We start from the raw sequence: 6,000 nt of genomic DNA, 5'->3' as shown, positions 1-6,000 counted from the left end.
ACGGCCATGCCTAGACCTTGTTCTTATGTATTCTCAACGGTGGAGTTTCTACACACCATAGATTAAGGTGTGGAGCTCTGCTGTTCTTCATGAATTAATACAAAGTGCTATTGTTTTTCTATTCAACTCAAGTCTATTTCTTCTCCAAGATATTCATTCGTTCTTCAACTTGATGAATGTGATGATCTGTGACACTCATCATCATTCTCACCTAGGAACATGTGCCTGACAACCACCTCTGTTCTACTAGCAATGGCTTGAATGTGTATCTCTTGGGTTTCTAATCTAAGATTGGAACCTTCGTGGTATAGGCTAGAATTATTGGCGGCCATTCCTGAGATTCGGAAAGTCTAAACCTTGTCTGTGGTATTCCGAGTAGGATCTAGGAAGGGATGACTGTGACGAGCTTCAAACTCGCGATTGTGGGGCGTGTGACAGACGCAAAAGGATCAATGGATCCTATTCCGACATGATCGAGAACCGACAGCTGATTAGCCGATGTTGTGACAGAGCATCAGGACCATTTTCACTGAGAGGACGGGATGTAGCCATTGACAACGGTGATGCCCAACATAAAGCTTGCCATGGAAAGGAGTATGAATGATTGGAAGAAGGCAATAGGAAAGCAGAGGTTCAAGGGGAACAAAGCATCTTCATACGCTTATCTGAAATCCACCAATGAATTACATAAGTATCTCTATCTTTATTTTATGTTTATTTTCATCACCTTAAACTCCATAACCATTTGAATCCACCTGACTGAGATTTACAAGATGACCATAGCTTGCTTCAAGCCGACAATCTCCATGGGATCGACCCTTACTCACGTAAGGTTTATTACTTGGACGACCCAATGCACTTGCTGGTTAGTTGTGCGGAGTTGTGATAAAGAGTTGAGATTACAATTGTGCGTATCAAGTTGTTGGCGCCATTGATGATCACAATTTCGTGCACCAAGTTTTTGGCGCCGTTGCCAGGGATTGTTCGAGTTTGGACAACTGACAGTTCATCTTGTTGCTTAGATTAGGTATCTTTTCTTCAGAATTTTTAAGAATGAATTCTAGAGTTTCAAGGTGATGTTCCCACCATCACAAAAGCTGATTGATTCTCATCAATTTAGCTATTGAATGTAATGTCCTGCTGAAGTTTGGCCAAACATGTCTAATCCTTTTTAGACTGAAGCTTTAGACTAACATTGCATGATTCCTGGAATTCTTATTAAAATTTTTGATTCTCTTTATTTTCTTTTTCATATAATTGTCGAAAAAATACAAAAAAAAATTTTAAAACCATAAAGCCAAAAATATTTTATGTTTCTTCTTTGAGTCTATTGTCTAATTTTAAGTTTGGTGTCAATTGCATGTCTTTATCCTTCTAATTTTCAAAAATTTATATATATTGTTCTTCATTGATCTTCAAGTTGTTCTTGATGATTTCATTGCTCTGATCTTTAAATTCTCTTGTTTTGTGTGCATTCTCAATTTCTTAGTGTCTCTTATATGAAAACTTTTAAGTTTGGTATCTTACATGCATTGTTTATTTGATCTTAGTTGCATTTTTATTGTTTCTCATCATCAAAAATTCAAAAATATTTTTCAAAACTATGTCTTTTCAAGTCAATAATACAGAGAATTGAAGATTCAGAACATTCAGCAGAGGAATCAAACAGAAAAAGCTGGGCGTTCAAAATGCCCAGTGAAGAAGGAAAACTGGCGTTTAAACGCCAGCCAGGTACCCTGGCTGGGCGTTTAACACCCAAAAAGGTAGAGATTTGGGCGTTAAACGCCAGAATGGGCACCATTCTGGGCGTTTAACACCAGGATGACACTAGAGGGAAGATTTTGTTTTTAATTCACATTTTTTTTCAAGTTTTCATAATTTTTCAAAATTAAATCTTTTTCAAATCATATCTTTTCAATCATATCTCTTTCAAAATCAATTTCTTTCCATTTTATATTTATTTTTACTATTTTCAAAAATCCTTGCTTCAATTCAAGATTTACTTCAAAAATTTTCAAGTTGTTACTTGCCTATTAAGAAAGGATCAAACTTTAAATTTTAGAATCATATCTTTTAATTTCTTGTTAGTCAAGTAATCAACTTTATTTTTTAAAAAAAAAAACTTTCTTTTTCTAAATTGATTTTCAATCATATCTTTTCAATCATATCTTTTCAATCACATCTTTTTCAAAATTAATTTTCAATCATATCTTTTTAAATTCTGATTTCAAACTCTTTTCAAAAATCACTTAATTTCTTTCCCAATTTGAGTTTTCGAAAATTATCAATCAAATTTTCAAAATTTCTTTTTAATTATTTCAAAATCTTTTTAAATTATTTTCGAAAATTCTTCCCCTCTTCTCACATCCTTCTATTTAAAGGACTAAGACTCCTCATCAAGGTGCAATTCGAACTCTGTCCCTCTTGATAAGTTCGAATTCCCTCTTCTCCACCTCCTCCTTCTGTTCTTCTTTTCCTCTGACACCTCAAGGAATTTCTATACTGTGACATAGAGGATTCCCTATTTTCTTGTTCTCTTCTCTTTCATATGAGCAGGAACAAAGATAAAGGCATACTTGTTCAAGCTGATCCTGAACCTGAATGGACCTTGAAGAGAAAGCTAAGAGAAGCTAAAGAACAATTCTCTTTAGAGGGCCTAACAGAACTCTTCAAAGAAAAAGAAACCATGGCAGCCGAAAACAACAACAATGCCAATAATGCAAGGAAGGTGCTTGGTGACTTTACTGCACCTACTCCCGACTTCTATGGGAGAAGCATCTCAATCCCTGCCATTGGAGCAAACAACTTTGAGCTTAAACCTCAATTAGTTTCTCTAATGCAACAGAATTGCAAGTTTCATGGACTTCCATTGGAAGATCCTCATCAGTTCTTAGCTGAGTTCTTGCAAATCTGTGACACTGTCAAGACCAATGGGGTTGACCCTGAAATCTACAGACTTATGCTTTTTCCTTTTGCTATAAGAGACAGAGCTAGGACATGGTTGGATTCACAACCTAAAGAAAGCCTGAACTCTTGGGAGAAGCTAGTCAATGCCTTCTTGGCAAAGTTCTTTCCACCTCAAAAATTGAGCAAGCTTAGAGTGAAAGTCCAAACCTTTAGACAGAAGGAAGGAGAATCCCTCTATGAAGCTTGGGAGAGATACAAGAAATTGATCAGAAGGTGCCCTTCTGAAATGCTTTCAGAATGGAGCATCATAGGTATTTTCTATGATGGTCTGTCTGAACTATCCAAGATGTCATTGGATAGCTCTGCTGGAGGATCTCTTCATCTGAAGAAGACGCCTGCAGAAGCTCAAGAACTCATTGAAATGGTTGCAAATAACCAATTCATGTACACTTCTGAAAGGAATCCTGTGAATAATGGGACAAATCAAAAAAAAGGAGTTCTTGAGATTGATACTCTAAATGCCATATTGGCTCAGAATAAAATATTAACCCAACAAGTCAATATGATTTCTCAGAGTCTGTCTGAAATGCAAGCAGCAACAGGCAGTACTAAGGAAGCTTCCTCTGAAGAAGAAGCTTATGATCCTGAGAACCCAACAATGGAAGAGGTGAATTACATGGGAGAATCCTATGGAAATACCTATAATCCTTCATGGAGAAATCATCCAAATCTCTCATGGAAGGATCAACAGAGACCTCAACAAGGTTTCAACAACAACAATGGTGGAAGAAACAGGTTTAGCAATGGCAAGCCTTTTCCATCATCTTCTCAGCAACAGACAGAGAATTCTAAGCAGAGCCCCTCTGACTTAACAACCATTGTCTCTGATCTAATCAAAACCACTCAAAGTTTCATGACTGAAACAAGGTCCTCCATTAGAAATTTGGAGGCACAATTAGGTCAGCTGAGTAAGAAAATTACTGAACTTCCTCCTAGCACTCTCCCTAGCAATACAGAAGAGAATCCAAAAAGAGAGTGTAAGGCCATAACCACAACCCACACGGCCAAACTTGGAGAGGAGGAAGAGGCAGTGATTCCCACTGAGGAAGACCTCAATGGACGCCTACTGACCTCAATGGAATTCCCTAATGAGAAACCATGGGAATCTGAGGCTCATTCTGAGACCATAGAGATTCCATTGAATTTACTTCTGCCTTTCATAAGCTCTGATGAGTATTCTTCCTCTGAAGAGGATGAAGATGTTACTGAAGAGAAAGTTGCTAAGTACCTTGGAGTAATCATGAAGCTAAATGCCAAGTTGTTTGGTAATGAGACTTGGGAGGATGAACCTTCATTGCTCATCAAAGAACTGGATGACTTGACTAGGCAGAGATTACCTCTGAAGAGACAAGACCCTGGAAAATTCTCAATCCCCTGTACCATAGGCACCATGACCTTTGAGAAGGCTCTGTGTGACTTAGGGTCAAGCATAAACCTCATGCCTCTCTCTGTAATGGAGAAGCTAGGGATTATTGAGGTACAAGCTGCAAGAATCTCACTAGAGATGGCAGACAATTCAAAGAAACAGGCTTATGGACTTATAGAGGATGTCTTGGTAAAGGTTGAAGACCATTACATCCCTGCTGATTTCATAATCCTAGAGACTGGGAAGTGTATGGATGAATCCATCATCCATGGCAGACCCTTCCTAGCCACAGCAATGGCTGTGATTGATGTTGACAGAGGAGAATTGATCATTCAAGTGAATGAAGACTCCCTTGTGTTTAAAGCTCAAGGATATCCCTCTGTAACCATGGAGAAGAAGCATGAAGAGCTTCTCTCAATACAGAGTCAAACAGAGCCCCCACAGTCAAACTCTAAGTTTAGTGTTGGGAGGCCACAACCAAACTTTAAGTTTGGTGTTGAACCCCCACATTCAAACTCTAAGTTTGGTGTTGGGAGGTTCCAACATTGCTCTGAACATCTGTGAGGCTCCATGAGAGCCCACTGTCAAGCTATTGACATTAAAGAAGCGCTTGTTGGGAGGCAACCCAATCGTTACTATTCTATGTTAAATTTCTATTTTCCTTTGTTTTCTGTAGGTTGATGATCATGTGAAGTCACAAAAACAATTGAAAAAGCAAAAACAAAGTGAAAAACAAAATGAAAAACAGAACACCCTGGAGGAGACAGTTACTGGCGTTTAAACGCCGGTAAAGGTAGCAGAATGGGCGTTAAACGCCCAGTCTGGCACCATTCTGGGCGTTTTGCCAGGAATGGGCAAGAAGCTGGCGTTTAACGCCAAAAATGGGCAGCAGCCTGGCGTTTAACGCCAGGATTGGCAGAAAGGGGCGTTTTGCACGCCACTTAGTGCAGGGATGAGATATCCTTGACACCTCAGGATCTGTGGACCCCACAGGATCTCCACCTACCCCACCACTCTCTTTCTTCTTCACCCATTCACCAATCACCTCAATACCTCTTCCCCAAAAATCCCTCACCTATCAAATCCCACCATTCTCTTCACCACTCACATCCATCCTTCATAAAACCCCACCTACCTCACCATCCAAATTTAAACCACTTTCCCTCCCAAACCCACCCATAATGGCCGAACCATACACACCCCTCTCACTCCTATATAACCCCATCTTCACTCCTTCATTTTCACACAACCTAAACACCACTTCTCCCCCTTGGCCGAAACACAAAGCCCACTCCATCTCCTCTATTTCTTCTTCTTCTACTCTCTTTTTTCTTCTTTTGCTCGAGAACGAGAAACCTTCTAAGTTTGGTGTGGTAAAAGCTAAAGCTTTTTGTTTTTCCATAACCATTTATGGCACCAAAGGCCGGAGAAACCTCTAGAAAGAGGAAAGGAAAGGCAAAAGCTTCCACCTTCGAGTCATGGGAGATGGAGAGATTCCTCTCAAGGGTGCATCAAGACCACTTCTATAAAGTTGTGGCCAAGAAGAAAGTGATCCCCGAGGTCCCTTTTAAGCTCAAAAAGGGCGAATATCCGGAGATCCGACATGACATCCAAAGAAGAGGTTGGGAAGTTCTCACCAACCCCATTCAACAAGTCGGAATCTTAAT

The 6,000-nt window shown here is 39.4% G+C and overlaps 1 non-coding gene across 1 annotated transcript; it reads right to left on the bottom strand.

Annotated features, from left to right (window-relative positions):
• Nucleotides 1-3,091: 3,091 nt before the first annotated feature.
• Nucleotides 3,092-3,199, bottom strand: LOC148567187 (small nucleolar RNA R71). The gene has a single exon (XR_015881890.1). It is a non-coding gene; the product is annotated as a small nucleolar RNA R71 (small nucleolar RNA).
• Between the last annotated feature and the right edge of the window lie 2,801 nt (nucleotides 3,200-6,000).

Source organism: Arachis ipaensis, chromosome B4, assembly GCF_059453495.1.
Source record: "Arachis ipaensis isolate K30076 ecotype BB chromosome B4, ASM5945349v1, whole genome shotgun sequence".
In the NCBI taxonomy this organism is placed as follows: Eukaryota; Viridiplantae; Streptophyta; class Magnoliopsida; order Fabales; family Fabaceae; genus Arachis; species Arachis ipaensis.
This window is presented reverse-complemented; position numbering and strand designations above follow the sequence as displayed.